This window comes from Oenanthe melanoleuca, chromosome 2, assembly GCF_029582105.1.
Source record: "Oenanthe melanoleuca isolate GR-GAL-2019-014 chromosome 2, OMel1.0, whole genome shotgun sequence".
In the NCBI taxonomy this organism is placed as follows: domain Eukaryota; kingdom Metazoa; phylum Chordata; class Aves; order Passeriformes; family Muscicapidae; genus Oenanthe; species Oenanthe melanoleuca.
In genome coordinates, this window is record NC_079335.1 from 141,410,220 (window position 1) to 141,438,171 (window position 27,952).

At 39.0% G+C, this 27,952-nt stretch overlaps 1 protein-coding gene across 3 annotated transcripts in view; it reads right to left on the reverse strand.

Annotated features, from left to right (window-relative positions):
• The window catches only part of DPP6 (dipeptidyl peptidase like 6), a 529,059-nt gene that overhangs the window by 211,257 nt on the left and 289,850 nt on the right, over positions 1-27,952 (reverse strand). The window lies entirely within an intron of this gene.

The window sequence follows — 27,952 nt, forward strand, 5'->3', positions numbered from 1 at the left end:
TATATTTTGCAAGCTTCAAACATATTCTGAGACAGCAAAAAATACCTACAGTGCTTTCTTAAGGCTACTATTCTCTGCAGGTAACTTCCTGAGCTGCTGCTTTTGTGTGATATAACCCTTAGTGCTGGCAGAATATGAACATGGAATAATTTTGTCTCTTACAATGAAGTGCACATTATGAAAAGGATTAATATAACCCCTCTTGATTGGATATTTGCAAGTAGAACCAGTCTAACTTTCTGCAATCATTAATGAAAATATCAGCCTGGAATTTCCTTCTTCAGCAACAATACATAGCAGGAAACTATGCAACATGACTGAAAGTGATTAATAAGATTTCCTTGAAATAGGGCACTGACAAAATTCCCCCAGTACTTTCAAACTCTAGTGGAGTGAAATCGAACTGAACAAAACAACAAAGTGAGCCTTGGTTTCTATATTGAGGAGCAGAACAATGCTCTAGCTGGGTGGGTACCCTATTTCCAACTCACACCAACTTTTAACCTCAGAGATGCATTTGTGCTCCACAGACAAGTGGGAGGAACCCAGAACAAGCAGGAATTTGATGGCAGCACATTTCAGGATAAAGAGCTCTGCCTCAGAGAGCAGGCAGGATTAGATAAGTGGAAAAACTGGCTCTGAATGGGATAGCTTAAAACTCCCAAATTGAATGAATACTTCAAATGATTTAGTAACATTATTTACTTCAATGAAAAGTAGACACTGCAGGCTCACCAAAGGAATATTTCAGTATATTTATGTTCTTGGGAAGTGTCCATAATTTCAGTTCTGATTTTATGATGAAATTCAAGGACTAATCTCAGTTCAGAGAGGTGTATTTATTCATCTCTGCCTGGGAAGGGGGAGCAGTGTGTATTTATCTTTGTGTATTAAGGCTAAGAGTACTTTCATTTAAGGTTAAGAGGTGTCCCCTTGTTTGCTCTTAGTAAACTAGGATAAAACTTCATCCTTCATATTGCTGTCTTGCTTGATCAAGAAATAATCCATCAAGAGACAGAAACACCAATTTCTTTTTTTACTGAGAGATTACATAGAATAGTTATAAGTATTTTTCAGAAGGGAAGAATAAAATGCCAGCAGTTAAAACTGAGAGCATCACTACTGAGTGAGGAAAAAAAAAAAAAAAAAAGGACTCTCTTATCCAAAATATGCTGGGGGGAAAAAATAATCTTCAACAAAATTCTGTACACAGAGATGCAAAATATCATTCTCACATGCACCTAATCACAACTGGTTCAGAACTGCCAGCTCAATGAGTGCCCTGGGGCCAACAACTGCTGCCTCTGAAATCCTCACTACTGTAATAAGAGCTTCCCTCTTGAATCAAAATATATCTTGTAAAGCCATTTTACACCTGACAAAAACTGTTAACAAACAGTAAGTAGCCAGCAGAGTATTTAAAATAGATGTCCCAAACCTATAGCAAAAAAACTGAGAAAAAATTTAAGTAATAATCTACACTATTAAGAAGACTCTCTATGCAGAAATCTTGTGAATAATATATAGGAAACAGGAAATTAGAGCTCTTCTTTCTATAATGTTGCATGAAAAACACATAAATAAATGTATGTACAAGCCCACACATAGGCATATATGTTATCCTTAACCCTTTCACACCTCAAAGCACTTTAATTTTATCTCCACACTTTAGTTATGCCCTTTCCTAAAAAGAAAAACTTAAAATGGTTGTTTCCTATTCCATTATCCTGTTTTACCTACTTGGTACAGATCCTTCTGCTGCTACAATAAACAGCCCATGAAAATATTAAGCTTTATTTATTACTTGTATTATACCATGTTTCAATGATCACCTAAAATTTTCAGTAAAGGAAGATCTTTGTAATAGATCAAGCAGCCTGGAAAACCTTTTAATAAAATAAGAGACAGCACAAGCAACTTTTAGTAGTCCTTGAAAATAAGAAATAAAAAGTTAGAATCCTTGATTTTCAATTTTTTTTTTTTTTTTTAATACAAGCATAAATATACCTACATATAAAATAAATGGAATTTTTTTCTGTGTTTATACAATCATTTAAAATGCTTCCTGCAGTGGATTGTTTCCCTTGGGTTGGAGACAGCAGGAGAACCTTGTACAAAAGCATGAAACTGTGATAGCCCAACAGGGATGCACAAGTCAAAGCCCCACCACTGTGATTTTTATGGTTCTCTCTTCAGCTCTTCATAAAGGGAAGAGAATCAAAGAAAACAAAATGTATTTTCATGGGTACTTCTAAAATTAGCATTGACAGACAAATTCCCAGCTGAATGTCATTGTTTGATCTGTCATTATTATATGAGTAAAAAAAAAAAAAAAAGGTATCTCCTCTACACTTAATAGATCTACTTGACTGAGTGCAGGATTTGCCCATAAATATGGCATAAGCAGTAATATAAAGTAACTATAAAGTGTATTTAAATATTTATATAGTTAATATTTTTATATATTTATATTATATATATTTATACTTATATTTATATGAGTAATATAAATAAAAATAATGTACATACTACTATTGCAGTAGTAACTGCAATAACAACTTATACTTTTTTGCTTGCAGATACATAACCAATGTGCTCATGTAACTAGAGAAAGAAAGAAGTGCAAAAAATTTGAGTGAAAAGGGGAGCATAGAACAGCCTAGAATTTAATAAACACATTGGGCTACAATTTAGATCATTTATATTTGTAGCACATCTTGAGAAATTAAACTTCCTGGTGACATTTTCATCTGGCTCCAAAGTAGCTGAAGTTTTTTTGTCTTACTTGGATTTGGAGGAAACCAAAAGCATTGCCATGCATCTCAAATCTCAATAATGCATAAGAACACTGGTACCCTCACTCCCACATTTGGCTTCTTGGAGAGAGCAGCTCCTCAAGAAAACAATGGTTCAATTCAATAAATTCTGTCTTTAATTGGAATTATTTCACACCTGATACTAGCTGGCATGTATCTAATTAGTGGTTGCTTGTATCCCTTTCCCTTTTCCCCTTTCCCCTTTCCTTTTCCCTTTCCTCTTTCCCCTTTCCCTTCCCCTTTCCCCTTTCCCCTTTCCCTTTCCCCTTTCCCTTTCCCCTTTCCCTTTCCCTTTCCCCTTTCCCCTTTCCCCTTTCCTTTTCCCTTTCCCCTTTCCCCTTTCCTTTCCCCTTTCCCCTTTCCCCTTTCCCTTTCCCCTTTCCCCTTTCCTTTTCCCTTTCCCCTTTCCCCTTTCCTTTCTCCTTTTCCCTTTCCCTTTTCCCCTTTCCCCTTTCCCCTTTTCCCTTTCTTCTGCCCATCTCTCTTGCATGGTCAATATTGTTTTTTTGACAACAGTCCCTGGGGGCCATATCTGTTTTTTGCTGTAATTTTCATTAATGTCAGCACAATACAACCAGTGATATTTCAATAATGCATATTAATATACAACAATAAAACATCTGTGTGGGCTGGGAGTATTCTGGGTGCTTGGCAGAAACCAGCACAATGTCAGAGCCTCCCCTGAACTGAGTCTGACTCCAGATTCCAGAGCTGTGGCCACAAATGTTCTGCTACAGACAGGAAGGTCTGGGGCCAGGGACTCTGCTGACAAGAGGTTATTGACTTGCTGGCTCTGGGCATCAGAGAAATCCTGAATTTTCAAGAGAAAAGGGAATGGCACACTGACTTCTGCACATTTGTTTGAAGGTGTTAATCTACCTCGTTTTGGCTGGAAACCTTTTAAACTGGCAGAGTTTGAAACTTGATGGTGTGGATGGTATAAGCAAGGCTGACATCTCACTAAAATATTATGTATCAAGAGAAAAAAATGACAACAGCAAAAAAAAGGCTGTAATTTATTTTTCAAAAATTTAAAATAGCAGAATCAAACAACATCAAAGAGTTTATGATAGGAAAAAAAAAAACAAAAAAAAAACTTTAAGAAAGCTAGTGAATGTCTCTTACAGGAATGCAGGGACATGAGCAGATGGATGGAGAAGAAATGCAGAAAATTATGGAAATTAAGGCAAGCCAAACATTACAGCTATAAATCTCCAGTGGTTATATTCTGTGGGGGTATTAATAAATTCCAAAGCTCTAAAATTGTTTCCCTATTCAGACCTTCACAGAAAACAAACCCATTACTTAATGCTGATATAACTGTCCAACACACAAACCCCACACATACATGCAATTCCAGCTGGAATCCATTAGTCTGCCTGGACTCCTTCAAGCAAACCACATTTTTTCAGGTAGAGGTTTACAAAGCTGTTGAGTCTTTACTAAATGAGCTTTCCCTCTGATGTATCTGAGACAGAAAACCCATCAGCTTCACACTTCATTTGTGGTGACATTTGCTATTCCCTTGGGAATTACTACAGGCACTCAGGATTTACAGCCCACTCCCAAGCTGCAATATTCCTGTCACTAAGCACTGTGAAATCTGAATTTCTTTGCTTGAGGAAAACTTGTGGGACAAGTGTTAAAAACTATAGGAATCCTGAGAAATGGGAGCCAAAATGAACAATTTCCAATGCTTTTTTGCTCAGAAGCTCAAGTTCACTTTCTAGACAGACTCTTCTTCAACATCAACTCAACATTTCCCTGTGTGGAATTCATGAATTCTGGTTCTGCTATTCCCCTGAAAGTTCGTGTTGCTGAAAAGGGAGTCTCAGATCTCTCCAAATAGACACAAAAAGTGTCAGGAAGATTTACAGCTGTGATCTGGACAGAGTTACAGCCCAGGTCAGGAAACTGGCCATGGAAAGGGAAACTGCTCCGTGTGCTGCTCAGCCAGTTCCAGGTCAGCCAGCCCATCGACTGCTGGCTTCATGTGCCAGCCATTCCTGAGTTTCTTTATTCCTGTTCACCCTCTAATTTTCACATTTGGATGTAGTAAGTTTGAAATCACAGCCTGTTCCACCACATTTGACTGAAATCAGCTGCTGGGTTATTGGCAGAGATGGACAGAAAGGTGAAGGCACAGATAGAGCATGGTTTAACTGAGTCAAGCCTAGAGGTGTTTCTTCAAGGAGAAGTTGTTGGTATCAATATGCAAAGAGTATATCCTACCAGAATGTATAGTTTCAGGTATAGACTAATCTTGCAAATCACTTTATCCCACTTTTTTTTTTTTCATATTGCAAGCTGTCTGTGTAAGTGATGCAGATATTCTTTTTCTCATTCCTCAGCAGACACTATCACTTTCTCTATTTCCTGCTGCATTACCAAGTAAAGAGTAATTTCAGATCTTTTGGTTTTAAAATTACACTGGAACTACCTTCATGATCTACTCTGGTTGCATGCTCTTAGAGCTGGTTTCAGTGTAAGCAACTGAGACATTTCTGCTGTATGAGTTCCAGCAAGCAGATCAGTTCATAATCACTTAGTTTATTCTTCCATAACACTCTTGAACCAAAAGATTTCATATTCTGCAGTTCATATATGTGAAGCTTATCTCATGATAAATACAAAAGAGGGAATCACATTTGATTGCTAGAAACTCAGCCAGAGGAGGTAATCCCAGCTGTAACTCTTTTAAGTAGAAGAGGAATATTCTATAAAATATTGCAACTTTCTTTCATGTCAGTGAAAGTTGAAATAATGTCTTTATTTATTTTGTGAAAACATTGATCTTTAGTCATTCATAAAAGTATATAATTGTTATCTGAGATAAGGTATAAAGAACTTACTCTGAAACTGTTATTGGATACAAAAGACACTGGAGAAATGACAACTCTTGTAAGATCTTTAAGCAGAGCTTTAGCTGGAACACTCTTAAGAAACAAAATATCATAGCTCTGCAGGGTTGCATGGAAGGCAAATAACATCAGCTGTTAGAGAGTATTGCAGGAAACCAGAAAGAAATTAAAAGTCACTAAAAAATGAATATCACTAAAACAGTAGGATTCTGTTCCCTAATCACAGATGCCAGGTGCTATTTTAAATGTCATGGTCTACCCTGCTTGGCTTCCCCCTCCACTCCAAAAACATGCAGGTCTTCAGTCCTCTGTCTGTGACATGAAATGACACTGAGCATTTACACTCAAATACTTCAATGCCATCCTTAATGCCGGGGGAAAAAACCAAAAACATATAATGCAATCTGAAGTCATTTGCAGACAATGAATGATGTAAGCACAAAACATTGGTTTGGCCTAACTTCAATCTTCCAGCTCTTAGGAATAAGAAAGGGTTTTTTTTAGCAGTTATCACAGCAATTCAGACTTCAGTCTGGCTCCTACTAGAACAGTCTCACATAAATTTCTATTTATATGTGCTTGTAGGCCCTCTACTATAATTCCTAGAAAAAAAAAATAATTGATTTTTTGGCAATTCAAGTATACTCTAGGTCCATTAAACAAATCATATAATTTAATAATGACTCTGATGACTAATGATATCCCCACTTACAAGCATCAGTGAAATTTCTCAATATTGTCTTTGCTCTGGTACAGTAGAGTTGTTAAGAAAAATGCAAGTTTACTGCCTGAGGATGATTTCAGAGTCCTTGGTCAAAGGGGCTGAAGTGAGCAATGATTGTTTCATACTATTTCAAATAGAATAAATACCTTTATCAAAAATAAAGCATTACTTCAACACAGCACTTCAAAGAACGTGCTCAAGTCACTGCCAGACTATTCCTAAAGGAACTTCCAACATCCTATTGTTAACTCAAGCAAATTCCTGTGCAACCATGTTAATCTGAAAACACCTCTCAAGGTTCATGCTGTGCAGAGCAGCCATTTGTCTGTTTACAGGTATCAAATAAAAGCATTGAATACCACACATTTTTTCTAATATTAGTAATAAAACTGAAATATTGCAACAAAATGCAGTAAACTTCTCATAATAATGCCACACAAAAAGTATTATAAAAATAGGCAGCCACTAAGCATAACCAGAAGTCTGTTTATCAGGAGATATCTATTATATCTTTGATGTGTGCAAGCTGAGAGAGGGACACCAAGAAGTGTTTTCTTAGAACTGCACCAGATAAAAAGCTTCCAAAGGGCTCTTTTCTGCCATGTGCCAGTAGAGGAATATGTACAATAACTGCTTTTGCTTTTTCTCAGGAGTTTACATTGCCCTGGTGGACACAGAGAGGATGTCCCACCCAAATTCACCATCCAAAGGTTACTGACAGATCAGACAGCAGAGATGCAGCAGTGGCAAATGTGCAATTTAAGAATTATTGAACAGCTCCTACAATTCCAGTGTACTTCCAGCAAAACTGAGCCCATGATTCTTTCCTAGTACACATCTGTAAGGAGATTGAAGACATTTTCCAACATTGATAGGACTGACATCCTGAACTCAAGAGAGGAGCAAGGAGGAATGAAAGCATGGAATAATATTAAATCAGAGCTGAGCTGAAAGAAGGCTCAGAGAAATAGTAAAAAACTCCTGACTTTGGCTGCCTTTGCACCCAAAAATTCAAGAATCCTTCCCTTTTATTGTCCATCATATTTCTTAAGCATCATGTCCTGAATAATTTGGATATCAGATGAAAAAAAAAACAAGTCTGTGGCTATATTCTGGAAAACATAAGTCATCTAGAGCAAATTGCTAAGAAATAGGATTTTACTGAAGAATCATAGATATGCAAGAGTTCATGGAAGATAAATAAGATGAGCTTTTAGCAAGCATTGTAAGTTCCTGGGAATGAAACCAAGAGTCACAAAAGAAATCAACAGAACTAAAAGGAAAACAGTGTTTCTAGTAGTAGGGCTTTGTGCCTCCAAATAACACTTGCTTTGTAGGTACTTTTAAAATAATACTAACATCTCAGGAAGCCTTTTGAGAGCAATTCCTGCTTACACTGCATTCTCATATTTATAAATAGACGTTCCCAGTTCCCAGAATTATGAATTTGGTTTTGTTTTGGGGTTTAAATGATTTTGTTTTTCTTTAGTATTTTCTGTCATGATTTGGAGAAGAGTAAAACTGGAATATTTAAACAGCTTTCTATAAACATGGCCGACCATGTCTTATTCACTTTAAAAATTATCCCAACAGTGGAGCCATTTGCAGTGGCCTGTGCAGGTGAAAAGGTGCTCTGCAGAGATTGGGGTGGTCCAGGTCCTCCACTGGATCAACCTGCAGAAATGGAGCAGTTCAAGAGCTGCAGAAACCTTCCTACAGCTTACAAAATGATATCCTATAAACTCCTCCCAAGAACTTTCCTGCTACAGTAGTGATAAATATTGTTCCCATCCAGCTGAGGAGTAACTTCACACTCAGTTCTAGAAAAACAGCTGGAGTCTTGGAGGTAATTCAACATGAAAATACATTAAATGCAGCTTTGTAGTGTTCACCATGATTCCATTGTTGCTGACATCTCATGTTCATATGTTTTCTTTATCTTACAGAAATTTTCTGGGATCCAAACTTTTATTCTCTCTCATGCTAAATCAGATAGGCTGGAACAAGGGATTGATTTTTTTTCCTTCAGAGGTACAGACAGAAACCTCAGAGATGCCCACCAAACTCTGGGGGTGTGCCCTGGCACATGGAGTTTGGTCTGGGTCACTCAGCAATGATCTTGCTCCTTGTAAGAATCAGTCCTGAAATGAGATTTCAAGCTATGAAGCAACAGAGGCTTCAATCTCTTACAGATGGGCATCCCTGAGTGCACACCATGTGAAATCCCCACTGCCCTTAGGAATGCATTTAACACATAATATTAGAGATTTAGTGATATTTCCTCTTGGGTAAGAGAACAAGGCTTGTTGTTCCTAAGACTAATTCATATCTAACATTTAAAATCTCATCATCACATAGACTGCTGCTATTTTATTGGGATGTTTGATTGTTTTTCTTTAATAATAAAGACAATTAAAAAAATGAAACAATATAGAAATGGGATTTAAAACTGAGAGTTTGGTAGTCATAAAACAGAGATGAAACATTGGGAGAGAGAGAATAGTGAAATCACTGGGTTCCAATTCCCCTCAGAACTGTGCTGCCAGAATCACTGCAGGCAAAAAGCAAAGCAGAGCTTCTCTTTTGTGCCACCATCCAGTCAGCCCTGCTGAACTTCCCTCCTGAATACAATGAGAGAAGAGAATCCACTTGCAAATGCACTTTTCCTCCTTTTCAGAGTCCCACTGAAGAAAACACTGATTTTCAAAAAGTCACCCTCCTTTGGGATGAGCACATTGCTCATTCCTCATCATTGATCATCAGAATTGCAATGCTCTCAATGTATAACCCTGCACTTTAGGATCCTTATCAAACCCTAGGAAGAAAGTGGCCTTTTTATTATCTTATTTCTTTCTGTTTCATTGTTTGTGCTCATCAATAACATGATCTCTTGCTCTACACTTAGTTCTTCATTTCCTTGGAAACAGAAACCATTATAATGACCAGAGCTACCAGATATTAATAAAATATGGATAAATACAAGATAACCTAAAAATAGGAGCTGGATTTGTGACTAAGAAAAAGTGAAGGGTTTTGGAAAGTCAACTGAATTAGAAAAATTAAATGAAAATTTGCACAATGATTTCACAGGAAGGACAGTATCTCCATCTACTCTTGCCACCTCTAGATGTGGTCATTTCTGAGCCAGAATTCAGCATGACAGGCCCTTTCCAGCATGGCAGAGAAATATTCTCCTGAGATGAATATCTCAGTTTGTATGTGGATGCACCTGTGATACTGAAAGATTATTATTGCTCTTTGACACCACAGCTCACCACAGCAGGTGAAACAATGGAAAAAAGACAGGCTGCTGGACCAGTGGGTTTCCATGGGAGCTGACAGATGTTTTCCAAAGCATTCCATGTTTTGTGAGAGTGGAAAGCTTCCTGTGGTTAAGACAGGTATTTCAATCCAGTTCCTACTCTCATGGTAAGTAACACTTCGATTTGCTTTTGCTGCTTCTAAGGAAATAATGTTTTTTTCCCCTGTGAGATCACATAAATTGTAGCAGTTCAAATGGCTCTTTTTTACTGCTAAGAAAATGTGCAGGATCAGGGAGTCTATGCCAAGGTTATGGTAGAAAATTATGCTGGAGGTGGGAGGAATGCACTGTGCCATCAATTCAGTACACTCTGACTTCCAAAGTTCAAAAGAGACATGGTAAGTGCCATGAGAAAAGCTATGATAAAAAAATCTTTTTGCAGAAGAAGACAATTATTTGCTAATAATACAAGGCATTGCTTATGTAAAAGGGACAGAAAAAGTCTTAAATGGGTGGGGAAAAAAACAAAAGAGCAAAATCTCAGCATGCAGGCTGGAAGACTGTATCTGCAAAGGAGATGAGAAAGAAATTAACACTGCTAAAATTACAGTTCTGACCCAACAGTCAGGATACTGCTAGTGACTCAACTAAAGATTCTCTGCCTGACTTTGAGGAAACCTCTCCTCTTCTTCAGTGAGCATAAAACAAGTTCTGCTCTCTGCAGGCCAGATTCTGCCTCCTCTGTGTGTAGAATAGGAAAAAAGAAAACTCCATTTGTCAATTTATACTGCCAGATTTTCATGGCAGTGTCTGATAAGAGCCTGACACAATGAGGTTTTGATCTCTGATACTTTCTGCAAAATAAATAATGTTAAAACTCGACTCTAGGTCATTTAAATACCACTCAGTGCATGTCAGATAAAAGTCTCTGGAGGTTGCCACAAGGTTTGTGATGTTCAGAACCGGGTCAATGGAATTCTGCAGTCAAGGTTAATAAGGGAAATTGTGCCTACTCATGTTATGCACTGGCAAACAACAACAAACATTGCCAATAGCTAATTTTAGCATCTCACATACAAGGTTGTTCTTAATAGAAAAAGCTAACAGCCCTTAGGAACGACAACAACTTCACTGAGTTCAGGAATCAAACACTGCATTTTTCTGAGTGTATTTTTCAGGCATTGTGCAACATAAATCCTTGAAAATACTCAACACTGGTCTAGCTCTGCTCCCACTAAAGCCATCCATAAAGTCTTGTTATCTCTACTGGCAGCAGAGAAAGAGCTTTTGAAAATCTCACCTGTAATCAACAGTAAGAGGCTAAATCTACATAATGTTAAGGTGACATAGGCAGCAAGTTGGGCAATATCAAATTCAAACCTCAAGGTTCACGAGCTGTAATTCAGCCCCCTGTACATTGGTATTGTGCAGAACTCCACTTATATATCCTACAAACCTTCAGCTGCCTCAGACACTGCACCAAGTGGGTGGTGCTCACACTGATGAGGTCTCTTCAATATTTCATTTGATCCTCACTGCATTTGCAGCCCACAGTCCCAACCTGCTCCAGAGGCAGAGTTATCAGTTTTCTCACAGTGGTTTCTATGGAGCTCATCACTACAATATGTGAGTGCTTCAAATATTCATCACTTTCCTTCCACAGCACCTCTGTGTGGTGAAGGGAAGATGTTATCCCATCACACAGATGGGAGCTGAGTCAGAGAATGATTAAGGTCAAACATTTTGCTAATTTAGGGTGTTTAATTTCAGATGCCTGGGATCTGATTTTATTCAGAGCAATTATCATAACTTTATATAGTTTAGTATAGCTCCTATCTAGTTCAATTGTAGTTAGAACTGTCTAGCACTTCTGAAAGTCAGAAAAAAAAGAGTTCAGAATCCAGACTCTTACTTAACAACTATATCCAGCTGAGCATTGGGGAAAACAAGGGACAAATGGAGAAGAGCTAAACCTGTGAAAGATTTGGCCATGGGGATCACTCAGAATTATGCAGAAACTACAGCACAAATGTGTGAGGGGCCCCATGACAGCATTTAACCTCCTCAGCTGTCAGAACACCTTTCTTGATCCTAATACTCCATCTGATATCTTCACCAACTGAAGTCCTAGATAGCAACACACCAGTGGTGGACTCCAAAAATCATTCTTAATATCAAAGATTGCTCTTTTGAAAATCCTTAAGTAAGGCATTTTTTTTCTTCTTTCAAGCTTCCCAACATTTGGTCCAAAACTTACTTGCTTTTTTCTTTGGATAGGAGAGGCTGGTTTTGAGTGGGTATTTCTACTTAGATGTGCATGCCTGCATTTACTGCTTGATAATATGTGGACATAATGAGAATAAAAGTAGTATCTTGAGTAGTTCAGTAAAGGGCTACCATACTTCATTGAAAAATACTTCCTAAAAACAGCATTTATTGTAGCAAATCAACACCCAGAATGCTTTTCTTTTGCAAAAAACAGGGCTGTCCAGCCAGCCCTATGCCACTAACATTGCTAGAGTCAAAAGGAAAGGGGAAAGACTCCTTGGAGTATTTCAGGACAGAAAATATCTATAGCTTCAGATTCAGAATTTCCAGAAAGACAGGAAGCAGAGGGTGATGATGATTTATTTTACTAGTCACTATTCCTCATCCCCACATATATATTTTTAACACATTACATCTATTTTCAAGGGAAGGCTCCCTCTCCTCCAGCCTCCACACTTTCTCTAGGTCCTCTTGCCCTCATTAGTTGTAGCTTAGAGAAAATGCTGTCACTTCACCATGCTATGAAAAGCAGAAAGAGAGACATTTCAGGGATTTTCCTGAAAACCTCATCATATTTCTTTCTCTCAGGCAGCAACCCATGGGCACAGAACCATCTGTCTGGGGGGACAGCTAAAAGCACCAGTGTTCACCTGTGCCTTGTGCCATTCCCATTTGCCCACTAAGGAATGACACATACTCTGCTGCCCAAGGGAAGCAAGCAGGTTTGCAGATTATAAAACAACTCCTGTCACTGTGACAGGAGACACTGAATTTTCTGGGAGAAAGTCTGATTCACTGAAGACAGCATTGAAGGCATGGGAGGCAAGGGTTAAGCACTGGGTCTGAGACAGAGCTGGATCATCAATTCGTGCCTCTATCCTCTCCCTGTGGAAGGAGAAGCAGGAATTAAAGGTAGGAGTGCAGCCTCTTAAGTTAGGAAGACTAAGCAGGCAGCCAGAGGAGTCTGCTCAGGCTGCATGAGCATCCCAGCCACTGAGGATAAATTCATTCCCAGCTGTGAAGAGCTCAGCTCACTCAGCTGCAGGAGGAGGCAATCCCAGGGCATCCAACAGGCACTTCTGGGGCTCATTTCATCCTGTCACTGCAAAGCACTGACCCACAGCACTTGGATATTTCTTTGACACAAAGCAGCAGATATCATGAAATTCCTCTTCCTTCAGGAAAAAATAACAAACCACTTCCAATTTAGAACCATCTGCAGGGGAAAGGCATTATTTTCTACTGTAGGGATGAGACATATTTTGAAAGTGGTGCACCAGTCTGCTTTTATTTCCCTGGTCAGTTATTACTTAGGCCAGTAGAAATCCAGTGAAAGGTGGAAAATGCTGCAGCTCCAAGGGGAGAGATAGTGCCTAACACCTTTCTGGAAGCATTTTAGATTTATAACAGTGATTTCTGGCTCTCAGGTTCAGAGTTCATTGAATGCTGCCAGGCACAAGGATTCATTTAGTGATTTCCATGGTGGGCTGTATGTCTGTGTATCTGTGTGTGCACACATAAGCATAAATAATCAGTGTGCACAGATTCTCCTGATGGACAATTGATATCCATGCTTGCTGTCTACAGTCTGGTTTAGGAGGAGATTCTTTAAATGACTGTCAAATCTCTAGCATTGCTCATAAAAATCCAAAGACCCAAGTGTGCCTGATCTCATTTAAAAGAATCCAAACCTGAGTAGTGGAATGAATGGATGAATAAAAAATTGTGAACATTCTCAAAATGCTTAAGCAATGTGGGACATGTCTACAAACTGCCTGAAGCCAGTGCTGACCCAAACTGTTTGTCCCCACAGCACTGATCATCACAGCAATTTGTGGGCTTGGAGCCTGAAATGCAGGAGTAACACAGCCCTGGGCAAACCACTTAATCCTTGTATTAAGCTTCCCTTTCTGCCAAGAGTGGGTAATGCAGTTTACCTACATCACTGACATGTCAGAAAGGATATTTTTAAAAGCAATTCAAAGACATAAAACATGAAGAATGTGTTAGGTATTATCAGTATTATATGTGGAAAGAGCTGTTTTAGCAGCACACATCTTTCTGCAAGGAATGTATATTTAAATAACACAGCTCTATAATTAAAATTAATTTTCATTAATAATATAAACAGTTAATGAAGAGCATATCTTGTCCTGAGGTCTTTCAGAGTCTGTTATATTCCAAGTAAAAACAAGAAAACAAACTATATTCTATAATTAAAATGACACTTCAGCTCCACTATTATCTCTTGAATGCAAAAGAAAAGACAAAACTCAACAGGGCTGTCTAATGCTCTGAAATCTGAGAAACTGCTGCCTTTTCCTTCTTAATACTTACTAAAAGACCACCCTCAGTTTCCTGAATTAAATGCTGTCATTTGGCTACACAGGAGTTCAAATGAGTTTGTTTCAAATGTGCTATTTTTGAGATGTTTTTCAAAAGAAAACAGAGGGAAGAATAAATGACCAGTAATGACAGAAAGCTTTTTTAAAAAGTCCTTTTTAATAAGCAAGAAAACTGAGCCTTCAGAGCCCATGCATAAGCACCTGCATAATTGGCTGGGTTTTCAAGAGCACTGAGCTTTCAGTGGTCCCCAGTGAGACCAACAATAGCTTTTGGATGCTCAACAATTTATCACAACTCAACAATTTCTCCCCTGGGCATCATTTACCAACAGTGTGGTGTACAGAAAGTGGAGACAGTTGAGTTGTATATTTTTGGTTGGACTTGGAGAACTAACTCTGTTAGGCTCCCCGAAAATAATAATTACATTTATTTTATTCCTGGATCTTGCAGCAATAAAAAAATAAGGAAAAAAAGCAAACCAGACTTAATTTAAATGAACACTGCACACTAGGACTCAATGCAAATGCTGTATCATGCTGGTAAATGTTACATAAAGTAATGATTAATTAGTCTTTTTCCCTGCTCAGGTTTTAGTTGTCTGTCAACAAAAGGCAGTAGATGATTGCTTGGCCAAAATGGGCATTATTTCCAGCTCTCTAATATCCCTGAAAAGCAAGCAGCAGTTCAAATTGCCAGCAATAATTTATTGTGTAGAATTAAAATTCTGCAAGCAATCCCTTCTCATCTGTTACTTTCAACGTCTCCCACAACTATTTGATTTTCTTCCTGGGTTTTCCTGTTAACTGGTCATCTCCTGCCAAATCCCAGCTAGCTAAATACATCTCTGGAGCTTGTTGAGTAGTTTTAACTGTGTTTTATGTATGCAGAGTGCATTTCCCAACAAGCAGAATCACATCATTCAGCAGCATGACCAAGACAAAACTCAGGAGGATATTTGTCACAAGCACCCAAAAAAAAAAAAAAAAAAAAAAAAAAAAAGGGTTATTAAAAGCTAAATGATGTGGCCAGAGTTTGACTCATTGCCCAAATAGCAAAAAGAGTAAGTGGCTAGCAGGGAGTGAAATCTGCTGCTAAAATGCCAGGCAGGGGCAAAGATCAGCGTCCCATCTCCAGAGCCTCTGCAAACACCTCCCAGGCACACAGAGGGGATCTGAGGGACTAGCAACAGCAGCAGCTGATTCTGCAAAAACCTCTCCTCCTTTCAGTCCATTCTTGCAGGAAGAGTCACTGTTGGGTTTTATTTATTTATTTATTTGTCTATTTATTTGTATTAAAGAAAGCTCCTAGTCTTCTCTAGTTCACTGAAATTTCACAAAATGATGGGAGGGATTTTTATCAGTCTTGAGCTAACAGTCTGGCTTACCGCAAAATTTTTGAGTATCCTCTTTTCCCTCACAAAATACAAAAGCAAAAGGATAATGTAATGATAGCTCCTATTTGCAAAGAATCAGCACAAATGGACAAGTGAATGCCACATCTTTTTCAGGCAGATCTTCACTTTTGCATGCTGCCAACACAACAAGTCTTGAAGAATCCCTTAACTGAAGCTGATCTGTTCTTGATGTAGTTGTATTATCCCTGTTGATGAATACTATACAAAATGCAGTTCAATAGATTTTTGGCATGGGAGCCATGCACTAATCATAATTGAAGGTTTCTATGATTGAAAGAAACTCTACAGAAACTGTCAAGGCAATGAAAAGTAATGAAGTATAAACATCTGAGTGTCACCTCAATTCAGTCTCCTTGGAGCAACTGTCATCTCTTGTTTGAACAGCAGTTTCAGCAATAAAAATAAATAAAAGTTATGCATTACACCTGACAAGCAGCAAACCACACATGAAAGTACAAACAGTATTTGGTGAGTAGCTTGCAACAAGTGAATTCCTAATTTTTTCTCTTTGAAAAACATAAACCATTAATCAAGAAATGGGCCAAGGAAAAATGAAACAAAGGCTCAGTGGATATTGGAGGCTGTGTTTCAAATAGGCATTTGTGAGTAAAAATGTAAGTGCCTGGTTAGAACGGAATGAAAAATAATCTGGAAGATGGTTTGAAAAATGTGTATCACAGTCTCCCTGAACAGTGACTCCCTCAACAGAGAAAGAGCACACTCATGTAGATTCATTATTAGCTCTCATTAACTTCTTCCCCAAACCTCTGCTACATCTATTCTTCTTCTCTCTGGGATTATACACAATTTGTGTATTACACTAGACCTTGCTGTAGCAAATTACAAGAAGAAAGAATTGATTTTTTCTACAACTTTTTCCATATAGGCCAAAGAAAAATGACAAAATAAAGCTATTTGGGAAACAAAAGCAAAGAGAAATAAGCTCCACTTGCAGAAAGAGGACTAGAAGTAGCATGAGCACAGATCATCCCAAAAGGATTCATTTAGGATTATATTTTTAGCCTCAAGTACATACTTTATTTCTCATGTGTATTTTACATGGCCTGTTGAGCTCAATCACTTCATATCTCTGTGTACATAAAACAGTATTTCCAGAATGCTTTTCTACAGAAATAGTAACCAGACAAGCCCTCTTTACCTTCCTAGAGCAAGATGGGAAAGAGATTTATGATGTTAATTGTGTGTGGGGTGTGTGATTAACTCCAGTTGTATCAAAGTGGGAAAAAAAGTTTAAGTTTTCAGGTATTTTAAACCTTCAAGAATAAACCCAGAAGTTTATTGCACATTTGGGCAGCAGAAACATTTTGAGAAGAATGAAGATTTTTTTTTTATTTGGTAATTCCCCAACCCATTATATCTGAAGTCAGTTTTTTGGTTTTACATTTTAATGTAGACACGCACAAATTCTTAGTTAAAATTAGATTTATGGTCCAAGCATTCTCTGTATAGAACCACAGAATGATAGAATGGTTTGGGTTGGAAGGGTCATGTTGAGCTTCTCATCAACCAACACCCCCAGGTTCCTTTCCTCAGGGCTGCCCAAAATTCACCTGTCCCTGCTCTCCTTTCAATCCTGAGCCACAAGCTCCCCACCCATCCCCAGCCAGAGCTCCAGGGAAATTTGAATCCCCCAATACATTTTGAGTTGGATGATTTAATGGGAATGTCCTTGCACAAATGAGCTGCATTTTACAGAAAAACAACTATGCATCACAGTTTCAAAGAGCTGTAATTTACAGCAGAGAGATCACTGAAGGCTTAAAACCTGGGCTTAGCCTGTGACAGTGGCTGTGAGCTATAGATCACCAGAGTCCCTCTGGAATTCACAGCAGGATGCTGAAGAACCAAAAAAAGAAAAAAAAAATCTCCCTTTTGGCATGATAGACATGATGACAATTTATTTACTGATTTACTACCCAGATGCTAAGAGCATTATAACCAACTGGAGAAGGTCTAAAATTTATAGGAAATTTAGGAACCTACAGGATTTTATGGGAAGCACACTATCTAGAACAGAGTTTTGGCAGTGAACCTACATGGTCCCCAAGTTCATTTTAGTTACCTCCCACCTCAAGGCCAGGAGAGGACCTGTGTGGACAGTATTTCCTCTCAAACAAGATGATGGAAGCCAATGGGTGATAAAATAATCTTCTGAAACAAATAATGAGGAAACCAGACCCACAACCTTATTCCAGTGTGTATACAAGGCCTAATTTATATTGTGGCACTAATGCTGAAGTCCATTCTCAGACAGAGCTCCATCAGATTTCTACACCTCTAAGAACATAAGAGAAATCTGATTTCTGGAAGATGCACCATGATAGAACAGTACAGATATTGACACATGATAGAACAGATAGAACTGTTTATAACATCAGCCATTTCTATAATAAAACCCATGTGAAAATAGAATGAACCAGCTGGAATAAGTCTGTTAGTTACAAGTTTGTTGCTCTAGCAGATTAAAAACCTCAATTGTCTTCATAAAGATTTTCAAGGTAGAGAAAGGTAGTATAGGGACCAGCTCATGGCTTGGTGATTATTCTTGATGTAGACAGTCATGCTAAACATCTCAAATTTCAGACACACACACACTTTCCAACATTCCTTAAAGTTCTGTTTCACACTGGGATGCTCTGTCATCACTCAGCCCAGTATCAACACTGAATTCTTTAACATGTGTGAGCAAAAGAGCCTCTTATACAACAAGTCACTCCTGTAATCTCCTAGAAAAAACAAATTACTTATTATCACCCTCAAAGGTGGGAAGGCAACATTTCTCAAGCAGGTTAGCTGGTCCTGCCAAGAGATGCTGATTTGGACAAGTGAGCACTGAACAGCCCTCAGCAACCAAAGTCAAAACGTTTCCCAATCAATATAATCTCCCTAATGCACAAACTTCATGTGCTAAGTACTTTCCAGAGCTGTTTCCATCAATTTCTCCTTGGATTTCTCTGTCCCATATTTTTATTACTGCTCTTTATCTGGCTTGTTTAGCTTGTTGGAATAAAACTTGTAATTGTACCATGACTTGCAATGGAAAAGTCAACCACCAATATAATCCATGTAAAACCATGTGTTGTACCTTATGAGGAAAACACCATGGAAAATAAATCAATTTAATGCAACTGCACCTTCCAATGATGAAGTTTACAAAGATTAATCTCAAATCCTTCTTAGATTAAATGTATCAGCATTCTCAGGAACGTTTGTAAATTAAGTTTTAAATCATAGATATTGAGACAAGAAAATTAGAAAAAAGAAGGTTGTTAGTATATCAGATTCAGCTAAACTATGATGTGCCAGGGATTCTTAAGAAGAAGCAAAATTTAGAAACAAACTTCCTGCTTTCAGGACTAGTCAATGCTTATTTCACTCACTGCAATGATATCTGCAGAATCTCAAATTTAGGTAATTACAAAAAGAAGTTTCATGATGCTTCCCCAGCTTGAGCAATTGTTCCTTTTTCTCAAACCCACCGCATCTCAGAATAATAACAACCATTAAGTTTTTCTTTACTACATCCTTCAAGCCATATAATCTGCTTTTCCATGTATCATCCCACACCCCTTCTCTCTCTCATTTCATATGGGCTAAGTTGCAATATGTTTTTCCTGTCCATCCTTGAGTTTCTTTCTATCAGTAAGCAAAAAATGCTGCAAGTGCATTTGAAAATAACCTGTTTAGTTCTGGCCATGAAAATGAAAACATGAAAGTGTGAGTCTCTCAGCACACTTTAGTGCAGTTACAACTTAATGTACCACTTGTTAATTCCTACAACCACATTAAGATTAAGTATCAGACCCCTTTAAACCCGACACAAAAAGAGTCGAGAGGTTGGTCACGGTGTGTGATTAAGCTAAATTAATTGCCCAAAATGCATTCCCCATAATGTGCTATTATATGTTTATTACAGTATCTCTGACAGTCTAAATTAACAATAAATTAAAGTCTAAGTTGTGATTTCACTTTTGACAATATCTTACTACAACTAAGTCTTAAATATCTGCATGTAACTATTTGGCTGCAGACATAACCAAAGGTAATGGAGTCAAAAACTGCAGACTAATTGCTTCAGATGAAGCCTTATTATCTCTCCAATTTCAAGCTCAGCAGCAGTAAAGCAGCAATAGAAACTACTTTAGCCAAAGCATTCTGAAAGTTCATGTAAAATTTACTTTTATTTTATATGTCTTATGATGTTATAAACAATGAAAGGAACAGCCATTTGTTTTCAGACTGAAAAAGGATGTAAGATGAAGGGTTAAAAAAAAACAAAAGACAAAAATTCAGCCTCCAGGTCTGCTTGGTTTTGCTATTTCATCCTCTTCCCCTTTCTAATGGCTTTTTGCATGTTCTTTTAATTTTTAAACTCAACTCTTCAGAAGTGTTTTCTTCAGTCTCTCTCCCCCTCCTTCACCATGAGACACACTCAGGGTTTGGTTCCCTGCTCAGCTCAGACTTGTGTATTTACAGAGGTGCACTGAGGGCACCCCAAGCAGGCTTTGCCACCCTGGGGTGGGTGTGGATGCCCACCAGAGGGCTGAAAGGGACACACCAAGTGTGAGGGACCAGCAGGGAGGATGTCTGGATGCTCCTGCTCCCTTGGAGACCCACCAGGATCCCACCTCTGACTCCTCTCCATCTCTAACAAAACTGGCCTATCCTCTGCCCATGATCACTGCATTTCAGCTTTTAAAGGTGGTTCTTTGAGACAGGGAAATGCCTTCCTGGGCAAAGCAAGGGGGCTGTCCCATCCTTTCACGAGCCTCTCCTGCCAAGGCCATTAGCCCAGAGGCACAGCTGTGGTGCAAGGTCCCAAAGCAGAGCCCCTCTCACACCTCTGTGAGCAGATGTTGTGCAGCAGCCTGGGACAAAACCTGCTCTGAGAAATAATGTTCCATCTGCACTTTTCACCTGCAGTTTCTTTCACAAAATAGTATCTCATAATAGTAATGGCCCTACACTGCTTGCCACTGACCATTTATCATGCAGACAGCACACAGGTTGTCTCTCAGCAGAAAGCTTCAGGCAGCAGCAGTAAGGGCACTCAGGGATGGGGAGTACAAGGGAAAATGAGAGAAGCAGAGCCCTTTCCCTGAGCAACAGGGAGACCTTAACCATTTTCTTCCTCTTGTTGCTTTGGGAATCCTTTTCCCTGGCAAAGAGAGCTGCAGCCTTTCCCCCACCATCCCCCCATACAGAACAGCAAGCCATGTCTCTGGTCGCAGAGTTATTCAGGCACTAATTTTGAAGGCAGGGTGTTTCTGAAGGGGAACAGGGTATCTGAGAGCTGGCCAAAAGAAACCCCTTCTTGCTGCTTTGCTCAAGGCAGGCAGGTGAACAGGGGCCTGAAGCTGCTTTCTCCACGAGCATCTTTCACCACCAAATCCAATCCTGCTTCTGCTCTAACTCCCATAACCAGTCCAGAAAGTTAATAGTCACTGTCCAGCCCACTCACCCTCTCCTCTCTCACGGATCACAGAAAAGTTAGGGCTGGAAGGGACCTCTGGAGATCAGCATTTTCCTAAATTTTTTATAGTAAATGATTTTATAAAATGAAGGATTTTCACTAATGGAGGTGGGAATTAGCTATGTCCTCTCTGCTATCCTCACACTTAAGAGCTTCCAGCAACTTCCACAACTTTCTTCAGGGCTTCCTCTGTACAAGTACCACACACTGAGCTTCAGTCTTGGCTCATCCCCTCATCCTGATTTCTGGAAGATGCTCTCCATCAGCCTTCCAAGCACCAAACTTCAGCTTCTGCCTTCCATTTCTGAAAGGTTTTGGTTTAACCTCTGATCATGCACATCCTTGGCTCATCATCCCCCCATTTACATTTCCATTTAACCTCTCTGGCTCCTAATTATACTGCAGTATTTCTACTGAAAAAATTATTAATTACTCCTTCTCAGAAAAGGTCTCTGTATTATGCAAGAGAACTATGTATTATGGAGAGCTGAAAGATGCATCTCCATCTTCCCTTAAAGTTTAAAATTGCTTTGAGTTCCCAAAATCTTAGAATGAGATACAATCCTTGGATTCTCTGCATTATCTCTCTCTCATTTGCAAGTTTGCTTATAACTGTCTCAAGTCCTGACAGCATTTACCTTTATCTTGATATTTTTTTTGCTGAAATTCTTATTTATATCTAAACCTTCAGAATGAGTTTTAACTTCAGGTTTTCCCCTGTGACCCTTTCCCTACATTCTCCAAACATCAAGGAGTGCATCTCTTTGATATCTCAGGTACTTGTGCAGCCTGAGTTACTACAGCATCTCAGAACTCTATATTTCACATACCTGTCCTCAGGAGACTCCCAGATATTTTCCCCCCAATTTTAGGCAACATGGACTATCTCAGCAGAAGAAAAACTGCTGACTGCCACTAAGTACCCAACACTTGCTCAAAGCCACAGTCTGCTCACAAGGACTAAGTTCCATACTCCACCACTGAATTGTCATTCAAAGCCAACCAATAATCCCACTCAAAATTTGCCATTAAATCAGAAATTCATATTAACTTGTCTTTCCATTCTTGACCACATTCACTGATTTCAAATACAGGTCCCTCTCCAAATTAATGTTTAACCAAGGTTTCAAGCTTGCTGAAGGCACTCCTCTCACAGTTCTTCACATCTTCACATCTGCACTTTGAAGGAGTGTGCACAGCTTTCCTGGTCCATTGCTGCTGGCACTCTCCCTTCTCTGATTCTATTTCATTTACTTAAATCCCACTTCAGAATCAGAGTGGGCAGAACAGAAAGGTGATAGAAAAAATGAAAGGGAAAAAAAAGCCAGACAAAATATAAAAAATGTGAACTTAAACCATACAGAAAATACTGTGTTAAAAATAGACATTACAGTACATCATTTTAAAAGTGCTGCCTTTTCTCACATCATCCAAAGTGACCATGATTCACCACAACTTAATGCCTGATAAAGATCACAAAGCAGCAATATTAAAGGCATAAGAGCTGAAAGCAGGTACAACCATTGTTCATGAAATGCCTGTAGCAATGCACAGCACTGCTAATGGACCACAACTGGAATGACACATCGAATTCTGTAAGAGTCTTGTGGCATTCAGACACACTCTCATCACCCCAGATAACTGATGAACTTCAGGGACAGATCATTCTGCCTTTATCCAACAGCAAAAAAAAAAAAAAAAAAAGATTTAATATGAAAGAATGCAACAGAAGTCACCTCTGACAGGAATGGAGGGAGCAGCTGTACCAAGGGCAGTGGCAGAGCACATCCCACTTGGTCAAGGTGTAAAGAGCATGTCAAATTTACACAATCTCAAGCAGCAACCTGTAGAAATATATGAACTTCAGGGGCTGTGGCCATCCAGAAGCCTTCCAGAAGCTCTTCCATTTTAGCACTGGGTACTGAAAAGGCTTTTCTGCAGACTCTTCTTTGTGAGACTCCAGTTTTACACCAAACCTGCTCCTCTCCACTTCTGTCTCCTCCTCCCCATCACTTAGCTGACTGTATTCCTTGTGGCAAATTAATAGCTAGAAAGGACTGGCAGTTTGATGTAATTCCATGTTCTTGAATACTGTGTTCTTGGGAGCACTATTACAGAAATTTAATCTCTTGAGGAATAGATCAGCTACCATTAACAGAATGAAGAAATGTTCTCTATGAATCCTGGAGAAAGCCTGTGTTGGATCTACAATAAGACATGTAATTAAAAGATTTGTTATCAAGGAAAAAATTTAAAGAGTTGTTATCAAGTTATTATCATTCTTACATAAGAATAATTTTATTTTTTTTTAGAATTATGCCCTCAAACGGCAAATATGAAACAGTTCAATTAAAACTAAAGAAATCTATTGTTTTCTTTGTAAATCAGAGCTTTCTCCTTTATCCTTCTCTTTGGCAGACACCTTCCCAAAGTGGGCCTTGCCCCTGATTTCTGCACAGCTGTGACAACCTGAGCCAGAATATTGCAGTGAGAATGAGAGATTCTCACAGCAGGGCCTCACCTTTGGGATGTGACAGCTTTCTGCTCCAGCCAGCAACGTAGGAGCTCTGCTGTCACAAGTCACTGAGAGAACACACTAAATTAGCTCATCTCCCAGGAGACTCACTCCCACCTGTTCAACAGCTCCAGGCCAGGCTCCTTGCAGCCCAGGGCTGATCTGGGCACTCAGAGGAATTTTTCATGGTGCTGTTCCATTCCTCTGCATGGGTTCTCTGCCACTGGGGTGCTGCAGTGGGGAGTCTGACTGTGCCAGATAATGGCTCTGTGAATCAGAGATTTCTTGTGAATCCACAGCTCAGTCTGCTTACAAACACTCAGTTACAATGTGGAACTTCAAACCTTGCTAAAAAACAGAGAGGATTCACCAGTGGCTCTTTGTGATCCAGCATACAACAGAAATATATTGACAAATAAAAGGGCAAAGTCCCTTCTCTGTTTCAAGAGATAAAATTCACAACTTATAACTCATGCCTGAACCTGCTATACACCACTGCCTGTTTACAATGCAAAGGGATCCTGCAGTCTTTGGACATAATTTGTATTGCTCATGTGCTGTAGGGAGGCTTGGTTGTCACAGAGAATCAGGATCCTTGCATTCTTTCATGCAAAGCATGTAGAACCAACCAAGACATTTGGTACCCAGGGGCAGTGATTTTCTGGATAGCAGCCGAGCGAGCAGAGAAGATCTGAAATGATTTTAAGTCACACCTCAGAGGAAAAAAAAATAAATTATATATATATATATATGTATGTAGACAAGAATATCTTTGGATACAGGAACATAGCTCACATGAAGTTACATTTGTTTGATTTCTAGTCCTTTTGTTCTTTCAGAACAGAACTGGCCAAATCTCTCAGCTGTACACATCTGCCATGCTCTCACTCACTTTCTATGGTAGACTCAGAGTACAGAAACTGGCTTCATTTCAGATGATGCTTAGAGAGAAGATGCTGGACTGCTACTAAAGAACATGCACTCCAGTGTGGAATTTGTTTTAAGTAATCTCCCAATCAGAAATATGAGTTTGGGACCTCAGTATCATCTCTATGACTCTCACAGGGTGGGTCCTCACTCCTTCCCAATGTGAGCACACTCACATTTTTTAGTTTAATCTACTCTGGGAATGAAGTAACAGCACAGGACTCAGCTCACCATGACAGAGAATATTTATGACCTTTCAGGGAGACAGCAGGGCACACAGGGATTGATATCCCCTGGTACAGGAATCCCAGAATTACCTTAATTAAAACAACACAGGGGGAATGCCTGCATGATGCAGCTGAAGTACACACTTATTTTCTTATTTGGATAAAGTTACACAAGTAGAGGCACATTTCAGCATAGTATATTAGATACTCCAACTGTACTCCCTCTTCAAGATACTACAGGCTATTTCTGTGAAGTAGAGTGGCAGGAGAACATTAGCAGCATGAAATATTAATCTTTCCATCATTTTCTTCCTGAGTCCAGCCAAGGTTTTCCAAGTAAAATGTGTTCTCTTTCCACTTGAAGACACAACACCTTTTATTTGGAATTCCAGCTGTTCTGTAAAATTCAGAATTGATTACCTTAATGACAGCTAATAGGCAGAACTGTTCTATTGATCTGATTCCACTCCTCCACGGAGCCCACTTCAATATGCAGCCCTCAAGCTATTTTGTCTCCTCACTTATTTTTTGGTCTTTTACATGGATTCCAGGCTGTCATTAACAACCTTGTCTAGGACACAAGCACATTTAAGAACAGGATCTTGCTTCCCATAAGCCCATGACAGTTCTTCTCTACACAGCAAAAGAAATGAGAACAATCCTTATCCTCAGTGTTCAAATACCCAATTAACCAATCAACCCTTTAAATATGTTTTATAAAAATTGTTCTTTGAGAATCTGTGATCCTGTTATACTTGATATGCTGACTCACTTTTTAAAATATTTAAAAGTCTCATTTTAGCCTTATGCCTGTTACCACATTTTCATTAAAAAATCAGCCTCCTTATCTTTATATATGACTGCAGAGCTATTTGCATTCCCAAAGGCTATTAAAATAGCAAGGATTGGGCTAAACTAAGATAACAAATTTACAGGCTTACGTTAAAACACAGAGATCTTCAGGCTGTGTAAATAGCTAAAGCTCAGAGTACTTGACCTGCTGTTGCAATTTTCTTCCCCTTTTTAATGGAAAAGTGCCTTAATGGCACATCCACATATCCAGCTAACAAACCCCGAGGGGGAGAACAAGATTCTCTAGCCCTCTTGAGGCAGGTGCTGAGTCTGTCAGTGTCTGCAGGCTTTGCCATGGGTCTAGCAGAAAGGCAGGTGTGACAATGGTCACTGCACGTGTCCAACTCCAGCCCTCTGAACAAGAAGCCACAGCTGTGGCAGGAGCAGCCCAGTGCACAGAGGGAACCACCCCCAGCTCACATCTTGATCAAGCAATCACAGCTTGACAGTAACAGGCAGCATTACTTATCACTTACAGAATGTTTTCTGTACATGATGTCCAAAAGACTTAGAGTTCAGACCCATGAGACAGATAAGCAAGGAGATAAATGATTGGAATTCTGAGTAGTTTAACTGGCATGGAGGTGAGCAGCATTGCTTATCAGAAAGAAATTGTATAGAAACATTTTTAATTACCTAAGGAAGAAAGGGATTGCTTGCCTTCAGCAGCTAAGGCAGTGCTTTGCTTATCTCCACATCCCAATCATTTTCTAATTATTATCATTTTTGTAAATCTCAAGACAGAACATGACTTCATTTGCATATAGACACACGAGTCTAAAGTAGATTTTTAAATTTATGCCTGCAAAGCTTCTGCAGATGTTTTCAAACTTTCCCCACCCTGTTCCTGCAGTGTCTTTTCATGACCAGCTTCTGTTTGGGTTAGTATGGTAGGACACAGCACAGATTTAAGCCAACTGTGACACTTGCTTGCCTCTGGATCCAGGGAATGTCACAGCAAGGAACACAGAAAAGGGATGGTCAGAATCTCCTACGACAGCAGCAGCTGCTACTGAAAAAGACTCAGTCCTCTACAGCCAGAACAGCACTTGCCTTCAATTTTTCTCCAAGCTACATTTTTCAGTTTCTTGATCACTTTTAAGCAAGGAAAGAAATCTCAGTGATTCTTGATATGCATAAGCCTGGAAATAGAATTTCAGCTAGAAATAGAATTTGAATAGAGCCTTTTTCAGTTCTGAACAGTTTTAGATAAAATAAGGGTTTAGATCTGCTTTTGGTGTTGGAAGATAAAAGTGCACTCAAATCAATAGACAGAGATTGGATTCAACCCCCTGCTGTCAAGCCATTTTACTAATAATGTATTGTGAAAACAATAAAAGAAATGATGGGAGTGAGCAAAGTTGCTCACAGACTCAGACATTAATATTCATTAATATGATTGGTATTTATATATTCTTGATATTTCTATTTCATGCTCACACTAGGGCAGAGCTGAGAGAGCACGTACTTCCAGAATATTTAAGTGTACCATACGGGTATAATTGCAATTCAGCCAGTTATAGAATATACTCAATCAAGATTCTGCATATACCTAAGACCTATTCTGAGCACTTTGTACTTCATGCAGGAAGACCAAAGTAGCAAAGACATGGCATGCCAACAGCAAAATGGGATTAGGCAGGTAACACTACTTGAAAAAAAACCAAACAGCTCCCAATTTACAAAACCCAACACTTTTACACAGCTTTGAAAAGGAGGAACAGCCCTGTAGACCTCTTTGTTCAGAAAAACCACTTGTAAACCCCTGCCTCCCAGAAACACAGGTAGACTCATTTTAACCTGCAGCAAACAGTGCTAAAATATATATATTCTAAAAGCATTGAAGAGATAAGAAAAGTCCAACACCTGCAGGGTTAGATGAAGACATATTTTCTTATGCCCAAATATCAAAGTTGTTTTCTTCTTGTTTTCTCTGAACCATTGAGCCTGCCTGTTTTGGTCATTGATATAATGTCACCCTGAAAACGCAGATTATATGATGCTATTTGTGGTGCTTAGTGTCTTCCCATGCTCTTCCCTTCCCTAAAATACTGTACCAAGGAAAAAAAAATGAAAAACAATATGTGAAGCTCTCAGCTTATCACGCCAGGAAGAACTATTTTAAGAATTAATTTGTGCCCTGAGAGATCTGTTTAAATTATCCTCCTGTGCTGTCCTAACCAAAGATTAAAGTGGAGAACTTCCAATGTCTTAAGGAGATGAGGGAAAACTGAAGAATTGGAGCG